This window comes from Triticum urartu, chromosome 4A (assembly GCF_056163025.1).
Source record: "Triticum urartu cultivar PI428250 chromosome 4A, HENAU_Tu73, whole genome shotgun sequence".
NCBI classification, from domain to species: Eukaryota; Viridiplantae; Streptophyta; class Magnoliopsida; order Poales; family Poaceae; genus Triticum; species Triticum urartu.
The window spans coordinates 110,926,180-110,950,391 of NC_141876.1; positions in this window are offsets into that span (position 1 = coordinate 110,926,180).

The following is a 24,212-nucleotide window of genomic DNA, read 5'->3' on the forward strand; positions in this document are numbered from 1 at the left end:
ACTGCAACTTTCAGAGGCAGAGCATTTATATTAACACGGCCTTTTCAAACAGGGTTAACATCATGTTGGAAGTTTTATTCATGGTCAAAAATGGAACTACCAGCCAGTTAACATCATGCTGATCAACATTCATGCATAGCACATCTTCATATGATGCATAGTCAAAATACCCATACAATGTCGAGTGTGCGAAACACAGAGAAAACGAGGGATGAAGTTTTGGCAAGTGTTGGACGTGGTTTTGGGCTGCCCTATCTAGGCTTTCATTTTTAACATGCGCAGCCCACGACCTCGGATGGGAGGTCCATAGGCCTGTTTGTATTTTCTTAGGGCCGTCATGTATCGACCGGCCTATGGACCTCCCATCCGAGGTTTTATTTTTGGCAGCCCAATTTATGTATTTTTTTGAAGAAAACGCAGAGGTATGTTCTATTTTTCTATATAAGAATAGGAACGCCAGGTCCAACTTATGTTTCCCTTCTAACTATATTATATATATTTAAATTATTTTATATGTTATTATATATTATTTTTATTGTCATCATATATTTAACAGATACTTACATATGTAAGAAAACAATATCCCTCATCTTATTAACTTATAAAAATAATTTCTTAACAAATAAAATCCTGGATAGTTTTGGCACGAAAATCCTAGTGATTGTGTACAAAAGCTTGGTAAGATTTAAGGACGAATGTAATAATATCACTTATTATTTAAATATATTTATAACAAAATGCTCAGCCCTTTTTTATTTTTGAGAACATTGCTGGCCCAACCCAACATTATAATTAGAACCAGCCCAGCAAAATCATGTATTTCGAGAAAGTGCAAATGGCCTATAATTTTTTCGGAAATAAAATAAATGGGCCGCATGGACGCTACATTATTTGTTCACCCAGCCCAGCTAATGGTTGTAATTCAAAAAAAGATCAAATTGACTATAAATTCTACCGCGCAAAAAAAGACTATAAATTCTAAAAAAAATGGGTTGAATACGTGCCACATTTTTGGAGGCTGAAATGTGGGCCAATAGGTCGAAGCCAATGCAAGTCGTTGTCAATTTAGTCAACAAATGATTCTGACATGTTAGCCGTTGGATTTACATCCAACGACCGGCATCCATCTTCAATCTCTCGTCTTCTTCCTCCACCGCTGCCGGGACCACCTCCCGCCTCCTACTGCTAGCAGCTCTGCTTAGCACGCTTCGCTATGAAGCGCTACTCCACCGTTGGCCAGGCCATCCCTCCACCCCTCCACACCTCCTGTTCTTCTCCACCGACTGCCGAACCACACCGCACTAGAACCAGTTAACCCTCGTACACCTCTCCGTCTGTGACTCTACTCCCGCGTCTTCCCATCTCTGGCTCGTTGCTGTCCAGGGCCTCGCCGTCGTCCACTACCTTGGATGCGCTCGGCGCGGTGTGGTCAACGTGGTCAATGAACGACACCGTCGGAAGTAGACTGTGCGTGGAGAGGCTGGCAGCTGGGTCCACGGCCGCACTCAAGGAAATGCCTCCTTATTACACGCAAAATAATAATTCCTCCACCTGACATCTGGGACCCCTCTGTATTTCGCAAAAATAACGTGCCCCCACTGACATGTCGGACCCACCAGCTATCTTCGCACGCAGGGAAGTGCCTCCTTATTACGCACAAAAAAATGAATATTCCCCCTGCCAACTGGAACCCAGCATAGTGGGAGGCTGACTTGTGGGCCTACCAAGTTAACGGGGACGGAGGGCTTTGTCAACTTAGTCAATATGAATGATTCTAGCTCCTGTTACTATACGATGTTCATCCAACGGCCGTAGTGCTTCTTCAACCTCTGGTCTTCTTGCTCCAGCCGCCCAAACCAGCGTCGGTCGTGCCGCGTGCTCCTGCCTCCCGTGGCCGGCTGTGATGCCGCGGAGGCCTCACCGCCCCCTACTACTCCCACCGCTAGCCAGGCCATCCCTCTACTCACCCACACCCCCTGTTATTCTGCAGCGACAACAGTCTCACACCACAGCCAAACCAGTGAACCCTCGTACTCCTCTTCGCGTGGGCATCCACTGCTGCATCTTCCCCGGCTCCGAGCCGTCCCCTTCCTAGTCCTCGCCGTCGTCCACCGCCGTGGTGCTCTCGGCGCAGCGTGGTCAACGTGGTCAAGGAACAACTTCCATCGGACATGGACTGTACGTGGAGAGGCTGACAGCTGGGTCCACGGCCGCAGCAAGGAAGTGCCTCCTTATGAGTGTAGAGGCTGTCATTCTGGTCGCGAACGTGTACGTACATATATACTGGTGGATGTAGAGGCGCGCGCATGTCGTAGTAGAGGCGCGTATATGTCGTAGTAGAGGCACGCACGTAGCATGTACACGTATGTACAGTGGCTAGGGTGCAAGAAAGAAAATACGGCCACGTATGTGTACATACGGGCGGGGTCTCGAACGCCTACTCGCGCATACATACGGCCAGGGCTCGTGTACATGGCTGGGTCGGAACGGAGAAACAACGTCGTTGTCGTGTTCATGGGGAGGCAACGGAATGCGTCGTGTTCATGGGGAGGCAATGAAATGCGTCGTGTTCATGGGGAGGCAACGAAATGCGCTGTGTTCATGGGGAGGCAACGGAATGCGTCGTGTTCATCGGGAGGCAACGGAACGCGTGGGAGCCAACCGGCTGGGTCGAAACGAAATGCGTGGTCGTGTTCATCGGGAGGGCTTGGACGGAACACGCGATGGAAACGAGGCCTGGCGTACCGCAAAACGGAGGAAACGGACCTCCTACATTCGGAACGGGGTCCTGTTGATCAGGGGGGTGTGGCATACCACAAAACGGAGGAAACGGACCTCCTACGGTCGAAACGGGGGTCATGTTGATCGGGAGGGGTGTGGCGTACCGCAAAACGGACGAAACGGACCTCCTACGGTCGAAACAGGGGTCCTGTTTATCGGGAGGGGTGTGGCGTACCGCAAAACGGACGAAACGGACCTCCTACGGTCGAAACAGGGGTCCTGTTCATTGGGAGGGGTTTGGCGTACTACAAAACGGGACTCCACGGGATACTGTTCATCTCCACCATCGACCTCCTCCAGCCTCCACGGGCTCCTGTTCATCCAGCCTCCACCGCGCGCTACTCCACTGGCTACTGTTCAACCACCCCTCCACCGTCTACTGTTCATCTAGCCCTCCACACCACGGGGTCCTGTTCAACCACCCCTCCACGGGCACCCCTCCACCGTCTACTGTTCATCCAGCCCTCCACACCACGGGGTCCTGTTCATCCAGAGGCAATGCCACCGCTCACTGTTCATCCACCCCCCCGGCAACGCTCACTGTTCATCCAATCGACCGGCTTCGATTAGCAGCAGTAGCGAAGGAATCGCTCGATCGGGTTCAGTTAACAGCCATCGATCGATCGCTCGGGTTCAGTAACACGTAGCCTGCAGTGCAATCGCTCGGGTTCAGTTAGAGCCCAACGCCTCGCTCGGGTTCAGTTAGAGCCAACGCCTCGCACACACGCGCGTACGTGTACGAGAGAAACGCGCATCGCTCGGCCCCCGACCTCCCACCGTAACCGGGAACTCCCCAAAATTTTCCTCGCCCTCGCTTCTACCATGGTTTTTTCTGTCATGGACGGCCCAAAGAATGTCATGCAGCTGTGTCTCCGGCCCGCCCAGGACGAAAAGCCCATTTTCTGTCATGATTTTTTGTCATAGAAGTAGGAGCCCACCACATCTATGATGATACCGGGTTTTGTCACAATTATCGTCATAGAAGTGTCATATGTATGACAGAAATTTTTTTCGTTCGGCCCAAAATGTCACGGATGTGACTTTTTTTTGTAGTGGATGCTAGTTCGCCGGATTCTCCCATGCCAAAGACGAAGCCGCCCTTTATGGGAATTCAATCCAAAGAAGCACCAAACTCTGGAAAGGCTCTTCGGAACCACTCATGAAGATGCCTAGAAGTTTCTCTTTAAAGGCAACGAGACGCCGCCAACCATAGACTCAGACCGCAGGCACGACATTACCCACCCTGCCAACGAGGTAAGCCTTTAACGCATCCTCTACTTGCTTGTTTCAAGGAGGATATCTAAACTTTTATTATTTCAGGTATGGACGGAGAGAGCGGAGCGGATTCGGTGTCTGGCTCCGCTACCCGAAGAACCAGTCATCCCGCGCCTGGTGAAGATGCTGGTACCGGCGCCCTATAAGGCGTCGGAGAAGAAGGCCAAGGGGGTCCGGAGTGGCCCCCGCCGCAAGTGCGCTTCGGACGTGACGTCCAAAGACAAGACCCGCTCCTCCGCCGCCGAAGACGAGGAGGAGGAAGGGGAGAGCGACTCTCCCCCTGGCGGGGGGAGGAAGAAGAGGGCGACCTCCAGAAATCTGGAGGCGGAGGCGCCCAAGAGGGGGAAATGCCCTCTCACGGATAACTCCGCATGGGACGTCGACAGCAGCACGGAGCGAAGCCCCCGAAACAAGCCTCTGGTCGCGTTGTTAGTACCTAAACCCACGTATGTCCATGCGTCCATCCTGTCTTGCTTCATAATATAATATATTAATTCATGCCATTGCAGTCCGGCCCACGATAGCTCCCAGCGATCCTCATCAAGAGGTTCGTTGGATTCAAAGGCGATGGCTAGTGAGTCACCGGCGGCCGCTCACTCTCCCGCGGCCAAGGGCGACGACGAGGTGCTGTCCCAAAGGACCTTAACAGGCCAGGGAGAGGTTCAGGAGGCTGCCGGGGCGGCGCCAGGAGGCAAGACCTTGGCTTCCGAACACATGGAGGAGCAGATCCCCATGGCGACTGGGGATGGGGGCCTTGCTCAATTTGGCCCCTAGCCGAGTACAAGTCCGGGGACCTATACGGCTCCGGAATCCAACGAGCAACCTCCTTCGAAAGAAGGGGGTGTGCCTGTTCCACCGGTGACCTCTGTCCAACCAGAGGCACCGAATAATCTGCTGGAAGCGCTACAAGGCGCTTCCATTGTGGAAGAACACCGTATCCTTATGGGTACGGTGATTGAGAAGGTTTAGTCCATCAAGAGCGGACTGACCGAAGCCTGCAGCGGCCTGCTGACAGGTTTTGAGGTAAGCGGCATAACAGGGAAAATCCCAATATAGACAATAGCCCTTGAGACACTGTCCGGTGTTCGAAAGAAAAGCCAGACAGAGGATCAATTAAATTTCGCAGGAAACTAACTAAATGTGTCTGATGTGAATAAGCAGGCGTCGTTGCTGGCCACGACCTCACACACCGCTGAAGCCTCCAGACTAAAGCACAGACTGGAGCGGGCCGAGGAGGAGCTCGGCCAAGCGAGGTAGCAGGAAGACCAGCAAGGTATGTAATGACTTGCTATATATTCAGAAAGAATAAATGATGTATATTGACCGTAGTGTCATGATAAGTGTAGGAGCGACGACCGAGGTCAAGGCCCTTAAAAAGGCCCTGGCCGAAGCCGAGGGGAAAGCTGTCAAGGAGCAGCCCGCTCGTAAGAAGCTTAAGGCCAGGCTGAACAAGGTCCAGCAAGAGCTCCAGGACGCTGTGAATAAGTATGAGACCTTGGAGTGCGATGTTTCGGCTCGAGACACCGAACTCGCCAAGGCTCGTCAAAGCACGGAAGCGGACCGGGTTGAAGCCCAGGGTGCCCTCCACGAGATCCAGGAGGCCAAGAAGATTGCGGCAGGTAAGACGTTTAGTATGCAAAGCATGTATGTGAAGAAGAAGTATTTCTTACTAACCTGGATTCGGAGTTCTCCAGGGGAGTTTGCAGATCTGCCGCGTAGTGTGTCGGATGCCGCGGAGTTCTTGTTGGTGTCAAAACCGACGGATCTCGGGTAGGGGGTCCCGAACTATGCGTCTAAGGTCGATGGTAATAGGAGACAGGGGACACAATGTTTTACCCAGGTTCGGGCCCTCTCTATGGAGGTAATACCCTACGTCCTGCTTGATTGATCTTGATGAATATGAGTATTACAAGAGTTGATCTACCACGAGATCGTAATGGCTAAAACCTAGAGGTCTAGCTTGTATGGCTATGGTAATGTCTATCCTCCAGACTAAGTCCTCCGGTTTATATAGACACCGGGAGGATCTAGGGTTACACAAGGTCGGTTACAAAGAAAGGAATCTACATACCTAGTCGCCAAGCTTGCCTTCCACGCCAAGGAGAGTCCTATCCAGACACGGGTGCAGTCTTCGGTCTTCATATCTTCACAGCCCACCAATCCGGCGCATGGCTAACAGGCCGGACGCCCGAGGACCCCTTAGTCCAGGACTCCCTCAATAGCCCCCGAACTAGGCTTCAATGATGAGGTGTTCGGCGCGCAGATTGTCTTCGGCATTGCAAGGCGGGTTCCTACTCCGACGACTTCCAAGTAATGTATTCGGTTTTTAATTCAAGGCCGCGCCCCTCGGCTTCTGTGCATCGATGACTTCAGCTTCCACGTGTCGGGCGAATGTGGATGGTCAGGGTATTTTTTGCAAATAACACCCTGGCCATGCAAGAAAGAGTGTCTATCTAAAGAGATTGGGTCTCAGATCCATTCGGCACCATACGGAGAAAATCCTCAGAGATTGCCAGGAAAGACCATTCCAACATGGCTAGCATTCCCAGCTCCTCCTCCCGTTCCGCGGAGAAAGGCGAGTGGGAGAGGTGCTCCGTGTCCCACAGTCGATTGGCGAAGTTGCAAACGTAGGGATTTCTCTCCCCTGCGGATCTGGTCCCTGTTCGAGCAAGGTTGGCTTCCTTCAACGGCAAAACCCAGGCGGAGGATTTCCCTAATCCATCTGCGGGGGAACGAGTGTGCTTCGTCCCCTATCTGCTGAGGGGCGCGGGATTTCCAATTCACCCATTCCTCCAAGGGCTTCTGGAGTATTATGGCCTCCAGCTGCATAATTTTACCCCAGCCTCCATCCTGCACATTGCGGGTTATGTCGCTTTATGCGAACTATTCCTGGGTTGTGCGGCCCATTTTGATCTGTGGAGAAGGTTGTTCTGTCTTGTCCCGTGCAACCACGAGGGATCGATGTTTGAAGTGGGCGGGGCTGAAATATGGCGCATTGCTGAGACCGGATACCTATCCTGCACACCGAAGAAATCTTCCGAAGAGTGGAGCTCTGAATGGTTTTATATTGAGGACGTCGTACTTCCAGATCCAGTCCGGATGGGCCTCCCCGAATTTTCAAGTGCTCCATTGAAGAAATGCCATAGCTGGCGTCCTCGGAGCCTCGAGGAAGAGGATAGCGCAGAGATCAGTCTGCTGCTGGGTAAGATTAAGATGCTCGCCCAGTCCGGATTGTCAATAGTCGAGGTAATGGGGGTCTCCATAACACGGGGGCTCCAACCACTCTAATATAGAGGGCTACCCATGTGGCATTACAATGGGGAAGACGGCACCTCCCGCTGCGGTCGGAAGGGCCCGAAGACTCCCGCCGCTCTGGCCAAAATATTGGCCGAATTGTATAAAGGGGAGCAGGAGGAGTTCACCCGTCTCCAATATCGAGACGTGTTTTCCTTGTACAACTCTCCTAGCTGGGTAAGCTCTAACTCCACTATTTGACTCCTCTCCCTGAATTATTTTTGAAGGGCGGTATCGTATTAATTCATGACAGGAATGGCGAAAGGCTGTCGAGGGGATCCATGACCCCGCCCCTCAGCCAGACACTCACAATCGGGATCTTGACCCTGGATATGAGGAAGATCCTGACATATTCGTGGAGCTCAAAGATGGAGTTTTCTATCAGATGAGCTATGACGGCACAGATGTACCCATCATCACCAATTACCCCGGCCTCCTTCCTGCTTCGCATGTAAGTAATTTTAGCCGGTACTTTGTTTTAGAGAGTTCCCTTACTATGCCTCACCCACCACACTATTCTGTGTTTCAAAGGGGAGACGCTCAATACCGCAACATGCACCAGAAGCGTCTCTGAGGAGAGTAGTGCCCGCGCCTGGCACATCTTCAAAGAGGAAGGCCAATGATAGCACGGCAGGACCCCCGTCAAAGAGGTAAGGCTTTTCTTTTCAAGAATACCCGTTCTAATCGTCACATCCAACTGAAATGCCACTCGCCATATTCCAGCAGGAAAAGTATCCTCCGGACTGTGTCCGGGGATCCGGCCGGTCGTGCCTTTACTAGCCACGTTCCGGACTCCGCCCAAAGAACGGGGGCTGATACGAGAGCGGCGCCGGACTGTCCTCCCACAGAGGATTCGGATGATGTGTCCCTCACGAACTCTGAAGTGGAGAGCGCTATGAACCATCATCATCAGAGGGCCATTCTTCGCAGCGCTGGTTTTCCGAAAGCATCATTTGATGCCTTCAATTCGGCCGATGCGTATATTCGAGCTGCTCGGGATGGGCTTGTCAGAGCCACAGACCAACATCTAAAAGATATGCAGGTAAGCGTAGATTTAATAATCATACACCAGTAGACCCCGAGACTTAAAGTAGTTGATACAACTGACTTAAGGATCAATGTATAACCAGGTGCTTACGGAGAAGAACACCCTGTTAACTCGGGAACTAGAAAAGTGTCGGAGCCAGCTAACTGCTGCCAATGCCGAACTGGAGAAATCCAAGAAGGCATCCCCTGGTAATGTTTCCCTCCATCGAGAAAACATAATGGTACACTAATAATGCTAACCTGGTTGCTTACCTTTTTATTGGATCATTAGACCAACTACAAGAACAACTGGACGCCGCTCGAAGCGGATAACATGGAGCCAAAAAACTGCTAGCCGCGGGCGAGTGTGTGCTAACAAAAGTTGTTCAGGAGAAAAGCAAGCTCCAGGATTCGAACACCCAAATGAGCGAGGAATTGAAAGATGTACGGGCCCAGCTAGCAGACTCCGTAAAGGAGAATCAAAGGTTGTGAGGCAGCATATTCAGTATGTAGTTTGAACTTACCTTCGAATAATTCGGAGACAGAAAGGGCTGACAGACTTATGTCTGCAGGTATGCTGACTGGTCGTCCCGAAGAGATGTCTGGATCGTCGAGCGATCTGCTACAAGAACTGTCGCGGGTGCAGGAGCAGGCTCGTCAGGCGATGCGAAGTGTTGCCAAGGCCCTATGGCCAGCCGCCTCCCCTCCGGGAAAGATGGAGGAGCTGATACAGCTATTTAAGGGAGCGCGGCGGCGCTTTCGACTTTGGAAGATATCGGCCTGTCGGGAAGGCAAACAGGAAGCCTGGGCCATGGTGAAAACGCGGTATACCAAGCTTGATCTGAATCATATGGCTCGAGTCAGATGGAAAAGAAATTCCCGTGAATTTGGTATATAACCAAGTAGAAGTAGCCTCCAAATATTCCCAGCAGGATTGTAAATTAGACCGCCTGCTGGACGGCATAGAGGAGGAAATTTTTGAGTCGTAGTGACTATGTAATTTCCCTGACATATGTGATTCTAGCTGGATTATAAAAACAATTGTCATGGCCGACCTTTTCGCTTTGACCTCTGGACCCGAAGGTGCAGAGTGTTTCGAATACCCTAGCGGTAGAATATACCCGGGTATGCATGGGAACCAGGCGTAGGGGTCATAGTTGCTTGAATAGACAATGTGTATCTGGCTAGTTATGTTATATTACATTATGTAAGAAACATCTTCCAGAGAGAATAGTTCCGTTAAGGGTTCCTTTCCCTGGGTGTGCATGCGTTTAATGTGCATGTCCAAACTGTGATTGAAAAAATCATAGAGTAAGTAACTTCTGGGGTTTCACAATGGAGTGAATGCGGAAACTTCTTTAATTCACCGACCGAATATTCCCTTAATAACGGTAGCTTTCGGCTTCACCCAGTCTGAGGTACACATTCGGATCACCCGGCAGTAACAATCGCAGAGGTGCTCCCTTTATGCCCTAGCCGAACTAACGGGAACGTAGGGCATAAGCACAGGAGCCAGGCAACCCAGCTTGGCCAAAACTTAAGTCATATCGATGCATATGATGGTGAAGAAAAGGTAAATATGGGAAGAACGCATATGTGGTGAGTTTGATGCTCAGAGAATAATAGTAAGCTTCTGTACAAGAAGCCCCTAGGTATAATGGACGTACATATTTGGAGATGTACGCATCAGGGGAGCACGGTCTAGCCGTACTAAAGCCGTATGGCTAATGAGCAAAACGAAAAGAGAGAAAAAATAACTTTAATAACAGGAGGAAGGATACGAACACAGAGTTCGGCGCTAGGCATAGAATCATCGGAGTCTGGCCGCATTCCAGGGGTTCGGCTCTAAGTGATTGTCTGATGCATCACGTAGGCTGTACGCTCCTCCGGTAAGAACTTCATCAATGATGAAGGGACCCTCCCACTTGGGCTTGAGTTTGTCCTTTTTCTTCTCCGGTAGGCGTAGAACGAGTTCACCAACATTATAAGTCTTGGCCTGCACTTCTATGCTTTCATACCTGCGAGCCCGCTGTTGATAAAATGCGGAACGGGCTTTTGCGACGTCGCGCTCCTCCTCCAGGGCATCTAAGATGTCCTGCCGATCAAGCTCGGCATCTCTCTCTCTCTCTTCGTACATGCGCACTCGAGGTGAGTCATGAATAATGTCACAGGGTAACACTACTTCCGCACTGTACACCATGAAGAAAGGTGTATATCCAGTAGTGCGGTTGGGCGTGGTCCGCAGCCCCCAGAGTACGGAGTCAAGTTCCTCACCCAGTGCTTGTCTGATTCTTTCAAAGACCGCACTAGTCCAGGTTTGATGCCGCTCATAATAAGACCATTAGCCTGTTCAACTTGACTGTTTGTCTGCGGGTGATAGACAAAGGCGTAATCGAGCTTACTGCCCAGATTAGCACACCAAGTTTTCACTTCATCGGTTGTGAAATTGGAGCCATTATCGGTGATGATGTTGTGTGGAACACCATAACGGTGTACCACGCCGGATATGAAATCTATTACCAAACCCGCCTTGACTGTTTTGACTGGTTTGGCCTCTATCCACTTAGTGAATTTATCCACCATGACCAGCAAATACTTTCTCTTATGGCTTCCTCCTTTAAGGGGTCCGACCATATCGAGTCCCCAGACCGCAAAAGGCCAAGTGATGGGGATTGTTTGTAAGGCAGTGGGGGGCATATGGCTTTGGTTGGTGAAGAGTTGGCATCCGACGCAACGTTGGACAAGGTCCTATGCATCTGCTCGGGCCGTCGGCCAATAAAACCCTGTACGGAAGGCCTTGCTAATAAGGGCCCGAGTTGCGGCGTGGTGCCCGCCGAGACCTGCATGAATCTCAGCCAGAAGCTGTCGCCCCTCCTCTTCGGAGATACATCTTTGAAGGACTCTGGTAGCGCTTTTCTTATAGAGCTCTCTGTCATGAACCTTGTAGGCCTTCGAACGCCGGACAATGTAGCGGGCCTCATTCTGATCCTCGGGAAGCTCCTTCTTATTAAGGTAGGCCAGGAATGGTTCGGTCCATTGGGCAATGACTGCCATAATGAGATGGGCCGATGGTGGTATTTCGGTGGTCGAGCCTCCGACGATATCGGTGTGTTCAGAATCTGGGGTTGTGTTCGGATCCGGACTAGTGTTGTCGCCCTCCCCCTACCACACCACGGATGGCTTAAAAAGCCTTTCTAGAAAAATGTTAGGTGGGATGGGGTTGTGCTTAGCGCCTATGCGAGCAAGAAAGTCCGCCGCTTGATTTCTTTCTTGGGCCACATGTCAGAACTCGAGTCCCTCGAACTGAGCCAACATTTTTAGGATGGCATTACGATAAACTGCCATCTTCGGGTCTTTGGCATCGAAGTCTCCATTTATTTGAGATATTGCGAGGTTTGAGTCCCCGCGCACTTCCAAGCGCTGTATGCCCATGGAGACAGCCGTCCGGAGACCATGCAATAAGGCCTCGTATTCGGCTGCGTTATTGGAGTCTATGTATAGTATTTGGAGTACGTACTGAACGACGTCTCCAGTAGGGGACGTTAAAACGACGCCCGCTCCTAGTGCTGCCAGCATTTTGGAGCCATCAAAATACATAACCCAATTGGAATATGTGCCATACTCTTTAGGGAGTTCGGCCTCTGTCCATTCGGCGACAAAGTCAGCCAGTACTTGGGATTTAATAGCTCGACGTGGTTTATATGTAATGGCAAATGGGAGGAGCTCAATGGCCCATTTGGCAATCCGTCCCGTGGCATCGCGATTGTTTATTATGTCGTTGACTGGTACTTCGCAAGCCACCGTGATCGAGCACTCCTGGAAGTAGTGTCGTAGCTTTCAGGATGCCATGAAGACCGTGTATGCTATCTTTTTATAATGGGGGTACCGGGATTTACATGGTGTAAGGACAGTGGATACGTAGTATACTGGCTTCTGAAGCAGGAATTTGTGTCCGTCCTGTTCTCGTTCAACGACGAGTACGGCGCTCACCACTTGATGTGTTGCCAATAAGTATAGCAACATGGGTTCGCCGACGTTTGGTGCGGCCAGGATTGGGTTGCTTGCTAGAAGGGTTTTTATTTCTTCCAGTCCGGCTATTGCCACATCTGTCCACTCGAAGTGATCGGTTCGCCGTAGAAGACGATAGAGTGGCAGTGTCTTTTCTTCCAATCTGGAGATAAAGCGGCTTAGAGCTGCCACGCAACCCGTGAGTTTTTGGACTTGCTTAAGGTCTCTTGGCGTAGCCAATTGTGACAGAGCTCGAATTTTGGCTGGATTTGCTTCAATTCCTCTATTGGGAACGATGAAGCCCAACAGCTTTCCTGCGGGGACGCGAAAAACACACTTTTCCGGATTGAGCTTAATGTCATATGCGCGGAGGTTGTCAAATGTGAGGCGTAGGTCGTCTATTAGTGTTTCGACATGCCTTGTCTTGATTACGATGTCATCCACATAGGCTTCAACTATCTTTCCGATCTGTTTCTCTAGGCATGTTTGGATCATGCGTTGATAAGTGGCGCCGGCGTTCTTGAGTCCGAAGGGCATGGTGTTGAAGCAGAATGGACCATATGGGGTGATGAATGCTGTTGCAGCTTGATCAAACTCCTTCATTTTAATTTGATGGTATCCGAAATATGCGTCAAGGAAGCATAATGAGTCGTGTCCTGCGGTAGCATCAATGATCTGGTCAATGCGGGGGAGGGGAAGGGATCCTTAGGGCAAGCCTTGTTGAGGTCTTTGAAATCGACGCACAGGCACCAGGACTTGTCCTTCTTTGGAACCATCACCAGGTTTGCCAGCCAGTCCGGATGTTTTATTTCTCTAATGAATCCTGCCTCGATTAGCTTGGCTAGCTCCTCCCCCACAGCTTGACGTTTGGGTTTGGAAAAGCGCTGCAGTGTTTGCTTGACCAGTTTATATCCCTTCAATATATTGAGGCTGTGTTCGGCCAACTCGCGTGGGATTCCTGGCATATCAGAAGGGTGCCAACCGAATATATCCCAATTCTCGCGCAGGAACTCTCGTAGCGTGGCGTCAACCGTTGGGTCTAGTTGTGCTCCAATGGATGCTGTCTTCTTGGGGTCCGTTGGATGGACTTGGAATTTGACTATTTCTTCTGCTGGTTTGAAGGAGGTGGATTTGGGTCGTTTGTCTAGGACCACATTATCCCTGTCCACCGTGGAGCGCAACGCGGTTAATTCTTCGACCGCGAGGGCTTCAGATAATGCCTCGAGGGCCAGGGATGCGGTTTTACTCTCGGCGCAGAGTGTTATGTCCGGATCACTAGCTAGAGTGATTATACCGTTGGGCCCAGGCATCTTAAGCTTCATGTATCCATAATGGGGTACTGCTTGGAAGCACGTAAATGCATCTCACCCTGAGAGGGCGTGATATCCGTTGTTGAAAGGGGCCACTTGGAAGGTTATTTCTTCGGACCGATAGTTCTCCGGTGTGCCGAATACCACGTCGAGTGTGTTTTTTCCCGCACACCGTACCTCCCGACTGGGAATGATTCCTCGGAAGGTCGTGTTACTTTTCTCGATTCTGCTCCTGTCTATTTCCATTTTTTGTACTGTATCCTCATAGATGAGGTTTAGTCTGCTGTCGCCGTCCATGAGAACCTTGGTGAGCCGAAAGCCGTCCACAATTGGGCTGAGGACCAAGGCAGCTGGTGCTCGGACTATCCTATATTTTGGCTCGTCGCCAGCATAAATGGTTATCGCCGTGTCGTTCCAAGGGTTTATTGTTGCAATCTGGCAGACTTCGGCGAGTTCGCGGAGTGCCCTTTTGCGCCTATTGTTTGAGGCGAATGTCTCAAAGACCGTCAATACTTTGAGGTCGTCGTCTTCTGGGGGGTGTTGCTCTGGGGTATTCCTAGTGAGGATATCTTCACCGCTCTTGGCCACCTGCTGGAGTATCCAACATGCTCTAAGACTGTGGGTTGGTGTGCTATCCAGTGTTGTGTGTATTTTGCATGGCCCATCGAGCCATCCTTCCAGAACGGTTCCGTGCCACGTAATGGGCTTGTGTTTCTTTACCATTTGTCCCGGCGTGCCATGAGGGTGCGCCCTTTTCGTCTGAATGAGGGGTTGAGTGGGGACTGCTGGTCCCCACTGTGCTGCCTGAGTTTTCCAGGCGCTTTCCATTGCGATGTACTTCTGCATGACAGTTGCCAAGTCAGCAAACTGTAATATGTGAGGGCGGTTGATGGCGTTGAGGATTCCCTCGTCCGTGCAATTATTGCGAAACGCTGACATCGCGTCTTCGTCGTGGCAATATTTGATCTTGCTTTTGACAAGGAGGAATCTGGCCCAAAAGTGGTGGACCGTTTCCTGAGATTGCTGCTGCGTGCTCAAGAGAGCGCTTATATCTCGGTGGGTGGGTGGAATTAAATCCGAACCCTGACCCAATTTTGGGTCCAGAGTCCGAAGAACTTCCGGACTTAGTGGTTCGAGCTCCGGGATATCAACTAATTTTTGAAGCTTATATTCTATGTTCAGAGGACAAGGCGTGTCTTTCTGCCGGTAGGTGTCCGGCTTCTCGAGGTCGGAGATCCGAACATAGTTCGTCCTCAATATAGAGGAAGAATTATCTTGCTCCTCAACTACCGCTATCTGGTGGGTGATCGGTGGAGATTTAATTACTCTCTGGTCGGGTTTAAACCCAATCCGACCGTAGCCTGTAGCGACCCCAAGGCGGCAATGCGATCTAGGAGTTCGTTTAAAGACGATAACTCCGTCGGATCCATCTGTTTGGCGTATTCAGAATCAATGCAGAGGCGATTTTTGATGACTCGAGAGGTCATCATCGTCGGCTCAAGGGCCGAACGGGCTGTCATGATAAAACCGCCCAGCTGAAGGGTTTGGCCTGAGGCCAAAGCTCCTCCGGAGGTGATAGTTTCCTTGACGATAAGTCGAGCCATCAACCCTTTCTATGACGACACAGTGGAACTCTCAATGAAAGCACCAATGTCGGTGTCAAAACCAACGGATCTTGAGTAGGGGGTGCCGAACTATGCGTCTAAGGTCGATGGTAACAGGAGACAGGGGACACAATGTTTTACCCAGGTTCGGGCCCTCTCTATGGAGGTAATACCCTACATCCTGCTTGATTGATCTTGATGAATATGAGTATTACAAGAGTTGATCTACCACGAGATCGTAATGGCTAAACCCTAGAGGTCTAGCTTGTATGGCTATGGTAATGTCTGTCCCCCGGACTAAGTCCTCCGGTTTATATAGACACCGGGAGGATCTAGGGTTACACAAGGTCGGTTACAAAGAAAGGAATCTACATATCTAGTCGCCAAGCTTGCCTTCCACGCCAAGGAGAGTCCTATCCGGACCCGGGTGCAGTCTTCCGTCTTCGTATCTTCACAGCCCACCAGCCCGGCCCATGGCTAACAAGCCGGACGCCCGAGGACCCCTTAGTCCAAGACTCCCTCAGTTCTTCCGAGCCGAAGAAGGGGGCTCAACAAAGAAGCTGTTCTGGTTGCAATATCTTGTGCTAGAACATCCAGTGCCCTTTAGCGATCAGCTGAAACAGCTGGTCGAGCTGCATAGGATGGCCGAACTGGCCATGAAGGAATTAATAATCTGGCTGTGGCCTGCCGAAGTTATACCCAGCAGCTACTTCGGACTCGTGAAGCGGCTGGTAGGTGTCTGCCCTCGGTTGGACATCGTCAAGAGGTCATCCTGCATTGAGGGCGCGTGCATGGCCTTCGCCCGCGTCAAGGTGTGGTGGGCGAATATGGATGCCGTCAAACTTGTGACCGAGGGGCCACCTGAAGGCAAGGAGCACCGCACGCCGGAGCGGTATTTTGAAGATGTCCTGGAGGGGTCCCGTATTGTGGCGACGCAATGTGCGCAAGACATTATTCTTGAATGAATATCTTCATGTTGTCTCTGCCTTGCATGATGAAACTAATTGTGTTATGTAATATAATGTTTGTTTAAAAAAATTCACCTCCTGTGCGGCCGTATTGTGTGAAATCTGAGAGTTGGCCAGTCGTCGGCTTCTGCCCCCATGTAGGAAGTACGGGGGTGTTCAGGATATAATATAAACACTCTTGACCCAATTGTTTGGTCCTTGCTACCTCTTGAGCACTGCGTTGGTTTTCCCTTGAAGAGGAAAGGGTGATGCAGCAAAGTAGTGTAAGTATTTCCCTCAGTTTTTGAGAACCAAGGTATCAATCCAGTAGGAGGCCACGCGCGAGTCCCTCGCATCTACACAAACAAATAAAATCCTCACACCCAACGCAATAAAATACGGAAGTGAGATCTGATAGATATGATAAGATAATATTTTTGGTATTTTTATGATAAAGATGCAAAGCAAAGAAAGCAAAATAAACGGAAAAGGAAATAGCTTGTTGATGGAAGATTAATATGATGGAAAATAGACCCGGGGGCCATAGGTTTCACTAGTGGCTTCTCTCGAGAGCATAAGTATTATGGTGGGTAAACAAATTACTGTGGAGCAATTGACAGAATTGAGCATAGTTATGAAAATATCTAGGTATGATCATGTATATAGGCATCATGTCCGAGACAAGTAGACCGACTCCTGCCTGCATCTACTACTATTACTCCACACATCGACCGCTATCCAGCATGCATCTAGAGTATTAAGTTCAAGAGAATAGAGTAACGCTTTAAGCAAGATGACATGATGTAGAGGGGTAAACTCATGCAATATGATATAAACCCCGTCTTGTTATCCTCGATGGCAACAATACAATACGTGCCTTGCTGCCCCTACTGTCACTGGGAAAGGACACCGCAAGATTGAACCCAAAGCTAAGCACTTCTCCCATTGCAAGAAAGATCAATCTAGTAGGCCAAACCAAACTGATAATTCGAAGAGACTTGCAAAGATAACCAATCATACATAAAATAATTCAGAGAAGATTCAAATATTGTTCATAGATAAACTTGATCATAAACCCACAACTCATTGGTCTCAACAAACACACCGCAAAAAGAAGATTACATCGAATATATCTCCACAAGAGAGGGGGAGAACTTTGTATTGAGATCCAAAAAGAGAGAAGAAGCCATCTAGCTAATAACTATGGACCCGAAGGTCTGAAGTAAACTACTTACACTTCATCGGAGAGGCTATGGTGTTGATGTAGAAACCCTCCATGATCGATGCCCCCTCCGGCAGAGCTCCGGAAAAGGCCACAAGATGGGATCTCACGGATACAGAGAGTTACGGCGGTGGAATTAGGGTTTTGGCTCTGTATCAGGTACTTTGGGGGTACATAGGTATATATAGGAGGAAGAAGTACGTCAGTGGATCAACGTGGACCCCACGAGGGTGGAGGGCGCGCCTGGGGGGTAGGCACGCCCCCCCTACCTCGTGCCTTCCTGGTTGATGTCTTGACGTAGGGTCCAAGTCCTTTGGATCATGTTCGTTCCGAAAATCACGTTCCCGAAGGTTTCATTCCGTTTGGACTCCGTTTGATATTCTTTTTCTGCGAAACTCTGAAATAGGCAAAAAATAGCAATTCTGGGCTGGGCCTCCGGTTAATAGGTTAGTCCCAAAAATAATATAAAAGTGTATAATAAAGCCCAATAATGTCCAAAACAGGATATAATATAGCATGGAACAATCAAAATTATAGATACGTTGGAGACGTATCAAGCATCCCCAAGCTTAATTCCTGCTCGTCCTCAAGTAGGCAAATGATAAAAACAAAATTTTTGATGTGGAATGCTACTTGGCATAATTTCAATGTAATTCTCTTAATTGTGGTATGAATATTCAGATCCGAAAGATTCAAGACAAAAGTTCAATATTGACATAGAAATAATAATACTTCAAGCATACTAACTAAACAATTATGTCTCTCCAAAATAACATGGCCAAAGAAACTTATCCCTACAAAATCATATAGTCCGGCCATGCTCCATCTTCACCACACAAAGTATTTAAATCATGCACAACCCCAATGACAAGCCAAGCAATTGTTTCATACTTTTGGTGTTCTCAAACTTTTTCAATCTTCACGCAATACATGAGTGTGAGCCATGGACATAGCACTATATGTGGAATAGAATGGTGGTTGTGGAGAAGACAAAAAGGGAGAAGATAGTCTCACATCAACTAGGCGTATCAACGGGCTATGGAGATGCCCATTAATAGATATCAATGTGAGTGAGTAGGGATTGCCATGCAATGGATGCACTAGAGCTATAAGTATATGAAAGCTCAACAAAAGAAACTAAGTGGGTGTGCATCCAACTCGCTTGCTCACGAAGACCTAGAGCATTTTGAGGAAGCCCATCATTGGAATATACAAGCCAAGTTCTATAATGAAAAATTCCCACTAGTATATGAAAGTGATAACATAGGAGACTCTCTATCATGAAGATCATGGTGCTACTTTGAAGCACAAGTGTGGTAAAAGGATAGTAGCATTGTCCCTTCTCTCTTTTTCTCTCATTTTTTTATTTATTTGGGCCTTTTCTCTTTTTTATGGCCTCTTTTTTTTAGTTCGGAGTCTCATCCCGACTTGTGGGGGAATCATAGTCTCCATCATCCTTCCCTCACTTGGTACAATGCTCTCATCACACTTTTTATTTACTTACAGCTCAACAATTACAACTCAATACTTAGAACAAAATATGACTCTATGTGAATGCCTCCGGCGATGTACCGGGATGTGCAATGATGCATGAGTGACATGTATGAAAGAATTATGAACGATGGCTTTGCCACAAATACAATGTCAACTACATGATCATGCAAAGCAATATGACAATGATGGAGTGTGTCATAGTAAACGGAACGGTGGTAAGTTGCATGGCAATATATCTCGGAATGGCTATGGAAATGCCATGATAGGTAGGTATGGTGGCTGTTTTGAGGAAGCTATATGGTGGGTGTATGATACCGGCGAAAAGTGTGCGGTATTAGAGAGGCTAGCAATGGTGGAAGGAAGAAAGTGCGTATGATCCATGGACTCAACATCAGTCATAAAGAACTCATATACTTATTGCAAAAATCTATTAGTTATCAAAGCAAAGTATTACGTGCATGCTCCTAGGGGGATAGATTGGTAGGAAAAGACCATCGCTCGTCCCCGACCGCCATTCATAAGGAAGACAATCAATAAATAAATCATGCTCCGACTTCATCACATAATGGTTCACCATACGTGCATGCTACGGGAATCACAAACTTCAACACAAGTATTTATCAAATTCACAACTACTCAACTAGCATGACTCTAATATCACCATCTCCATATCTCAAAACAATTATCAAGTATCAAACTTCTCATAGTATTCAACACACTCATAAGAAAAAAATATTAATCTTGAATGCCTAACATAATTAAAGCAAATTACCATGCTGTTTTGTAGGGCTCTCAAAATAATTTAAGTGAAGCATGAGAGAACAATAGTTTCTATAAAACAAATCCACCACCGTGCTCTAAAAGATATAAGTGAAGCACTAGAGCAAAAACTATATAACTCAAAAGATATAAGTGAATCACATAGAGTATTCTAACAATTTCCGGATCATGTGTGTCTCTCTCAAAAGGTGTGTACAGCAAGGATGATTGTGGAAAACTAACAAATAAAGACTCAAATAATACAAGATGCTCCAAGCAAAACACATATCATGTGGTAAATAAAAATATAGCTGCAAGTAAAGTTACCGATGGAAGTAGACGAAAGAGGGGATGCCTTCCGGGGCATCCCCAAGCATTGGCTTTTAGGTGTCCTTAGATTATCTTGGGGTGCCATGGGCATCCCCAAGCTTAGGCTCTTGCCACTCCTTGTTCCATAATCCATCAAATCTTTTACCCAAAACTTGAAAACTTCACAACACAAAACTTAAAGTAGAAAATCTCGTGAGCTCAGTTAGAGAAAGAAAACAAAACACCACTTCAAGTACTGTAATGAATTAATTATTTATTTATATTGGTGTTAAACCTACTGTATTCCAACTTCTCTATGGTTTATAAACTATTTTACTAGCCATAGATTCATCAAAATAAGCAAACAACACACGAAAAACAGAATCTGTCAAAAACAGAACAGTCTGTAGTGATCTGTAGCTAACGTAAGTTCTGGAACCCCAAAAATTCTAAAATAAATTTCTGGACGTGAGGAATTTATCTATTAATCATCTGCAAAAATAATCAACTAAATATCACTTTCCAAATAAAAATGGCAGCAATTCTCGTGAGCGCTAAAGTTTCTGTTTTTACAGCAAGATTAAAAAGACTTTCCCCAAGTCTTCCCAACGGTTCTACTTGGCACAAAAACTAATTAAACACAAAAAACACAACCAAAACAGAGGCTAGATAAATTATTTATTACTAAACAGGAGCAAAAAGCAAGGAATAAAAATAAAATTGGGTTTCCTCCCAACAAGCGCTATCGTTTAACGCCCCTAGCTAGGCATAAAAGCACGGATAGATCAAGGTATCTTTAGTTGGTAATTCTTCAATGAGACATCTATCACCCTTAACAGTTTCTTCCTTTTTATTAATTATCAAACTTCTAGGCACAAAATCGAAAAAATCATTTGTAGCAAACGGTTCCTTAATTATAGCAAAAAGATTGGGGTGAATACTTATAGATTTGAGATCCGCAGTTTCCTTGCTAGAAGATTCACCCTTATTTTTAGGAACATACATAAGCTTGGCAATTTTAGTTGGAGGACTTTGAGTATTCTTTACGGAAGAAAAGGCGGTTCCCAAGTTGGTAATGATACCCTCAAGTTTATCGATTCTAGTGGAATCCTGATTTATTCTTTCATTAACTATGGGTTCCTTCTCCTTAATATTTTTCAAAGTGACTCCTACTTTAGATCCATATTGAGTAATTTGGTTGTGGATATTTTTATCCAAAATTTCAATTAACCCCATGGTAGCAACTTTATTTTCAATAATTTCAAGTTTTGGCATTACAGGCTCCAAAGTTAACATAGTTCCATTAACCAAAAGAGGGGGTGAGCCAAACAAATCTATCATAGCGTTATAAGAATCAAAAGTGTGGCTACCCAAGAAATTCCCTCCGGTAATGGTATCAAGGACATATTTGTGCCAAGGAGTAGTGCCTACATAAAAATTGTGAAGAAGAATGGAAGTAGATTGCTTTTTGGTAGATCTATTTTCAGCATTGCAAATTCTATACCAACCGTCTTTTAGATTTTCTCCTTCCCTTTGCTTAAAATTAAGAACTTCATTTTTGGGAGACAATAGAGAAGATAGGGGACTAGCCATAACGACAAGCAAGCAATCCAACACACAAGAAAACAAGAAATGGGCAAAAAGAGGCAAATAGAGGAAGAGAAGGAGGATGGAGAGAGAGAGGGCAAATAAAACGGCAAGGGTGAAGTGGGGGAGAGGAAAACAAGAGGTAAATGGCAAATAATGTAATGCGGGAGATAAGGGTTTGTGATGGGTACTTGGTATGTTGACTTTTGCGTAGTCTCCCCGGCAACGGCGCCAGAAATGGCTCGTTGTCAGGAGTCAAATCTTGACTTGACTTGACGCGAATCTCCCCGGCAATGGCGCCAGAAATCCTTCTTGCTACCTCTTGAGCACTGTGTTGGTTTTCCCTTGAAGAGGAGGGTGATGCAGCAAAGTAGCGTAAGTATTTCCCTCAGTTTTTTAGAACCAAGGTATCAATCCAGTAGGAGGCCACGCGCGAGTCCCTCGCACCTACACAAACAAATAAAATCCTCGCAACCAACGCAATAAAGGGGTTGTCAATCCCTTCACGGTCACTTACGAAAGTGAGATCTGATATTTTTGGTATTTTTATGATAAAGATGCAAAGTAAAGAAAGCAAAATAAATGGAAAAGGAAATAGCTTGTTGACGGAAGATTAATATGATGGAAAATAGACCCGGGGGCCATAGGTTTCACTAGTGGCTTCTCTCGAGAGCATAAGTATTATGGTGGGTAAACAAATTACTATTGAGAAATTGACAGAATTGAGCATAGTTATGAGAATATCTAGGTATGATCATGTATATAGGCATCACGTCCGAGACAAGTAGACCGACTCCTGCCTGCATCTACTACTATTACTCCACACATCGACCGCTATCCATCATGCATCTAGAGTATTAAGTTCAAGAGAACAGAGTAACGCTTTAAGCAAGATGACATGATGTAGAGGGATAAACTCATGCAATATGATTTAAAACCCATATTGTTATCCTCGAAGGCAACAATACAATACGTGCCTTGCTGCCCCTACTGTCACTGGGAAAGGACACCGCAAGATTGAACCCAAAGCTAAGCACTTCTCCCATTGCAAGAAAGATCAATCTAGTATGCCAAACCAAACTGATAATTCGAAGACTTGCAAAGATAAGCAATCATACATAAAAGAATTCAGAGAAGATTCAAATATTGTTCATAGATAAACTTGATCATAAACCCACAATTCATCAGTCTCAACAAACACACCGCAAAACGAAGATTACATCGAATAGATCTCCACAAGAGAGGGGGAGAACTTTGTATTGAGATCCAAAAAGAGAGAATAAGCCATCTAGCTAATAACTATGGACCCGAAGGTCTGAAGTAAACTACTCACACTTCATCGGAGAGGCTATGGTGTTGATGTAGAAGCCCTCTGTGATTGATGCCCCCTCCGGCAGAGCTCCGGAAAAGGCCCCAAGATGGGATCTCACGGATATAGAAAGTTACGGCGGTGGAATTAGGGTTTTGGCTCTGTATCTGGTAGTTTGGGGGTACGTAGGTATATATAGGAGGAAGAAGTGTTGGGGAACGTAGCAGAAATTCAAAATTTTCTACGCATCACCAAGATCAATCTATGAAGTAATCAAGCAACGAGGGGAAGGAGAGTGCATCTACATACCCTTGTAGATCGCTAAGCGGAAGCGTTCAAGTGAACGGGGTTGATGGAGTCGTACTCGTTGTGATCCAAATCACCGATGATCCTAGTGCCGAACGGACGGCACCTCCGCGTTCAACACACGTACAGCCCAGTGACGTCTCCTACGCCTTGATCCAGCAAGGGGAGAAGGAGAGGTTGGGGAAGACTCCATCCAACAGCAGCACGACGGCGTGGTGGTGGTGGAGGAGCGCGGGACTCCAGCACGGCTTCACCAAGCACTACGAGAGACGAGGAGGGAGAGGGGTAGGGCTGCGCCAACAGGGGAGGAACTTCATCTATTGGGCTGCCCCTTTGCCTCCACTATATATAGGGGGAGAGGGAGGGCTGCGCCCCCACCTAGGGTTTCCTCCCTAGGGGTGGCGGTAGCCCTAGATCCCATCTAGGGTGGCGGCCACAAGGGGGAGAGGGGGAGGCGCACCTGAGGTGGGCCTTAGGGCCCATCTGCCCTAGGGTTTGCTCCCTTCCCCTCTTGGAGGCGCCTTGGGCCTTGGTGGGAGGCGCCCCAGCCCACCTAGGGGCTGGTCCCTTCCCACTATTGGCCCATGTAGGTCTCCGGGGCTGGTGGCCCCACCTAGTGGACCCCCGGACCCCTCCGGTGGTCCCGGTATACTACCGGTGATGCTCGGAACACTTCCGGTGGCCAAAACCATACTTCCTATATATTAATCTTTACCTCCGGACCATTCCAGAACTCCTCGTGACGTCCGGGATCTCATCCGGGACTCCTAACAACATTCGGTTACCGCATACATACTTTCCCTATAACCCTAGCATCATCGAACCTTAAGTGTGTAGACCCTACGGGCTCGGGAGTCATGCAGACATGGCCGAGACAACTCTCCGGTCAATAACCAACAGCGGGATCTGGATACCCATGTTGGCTCCCACATGCTCCACGATGATCTCATCGGATGAACCACGATGTCAAGGATTCAATCA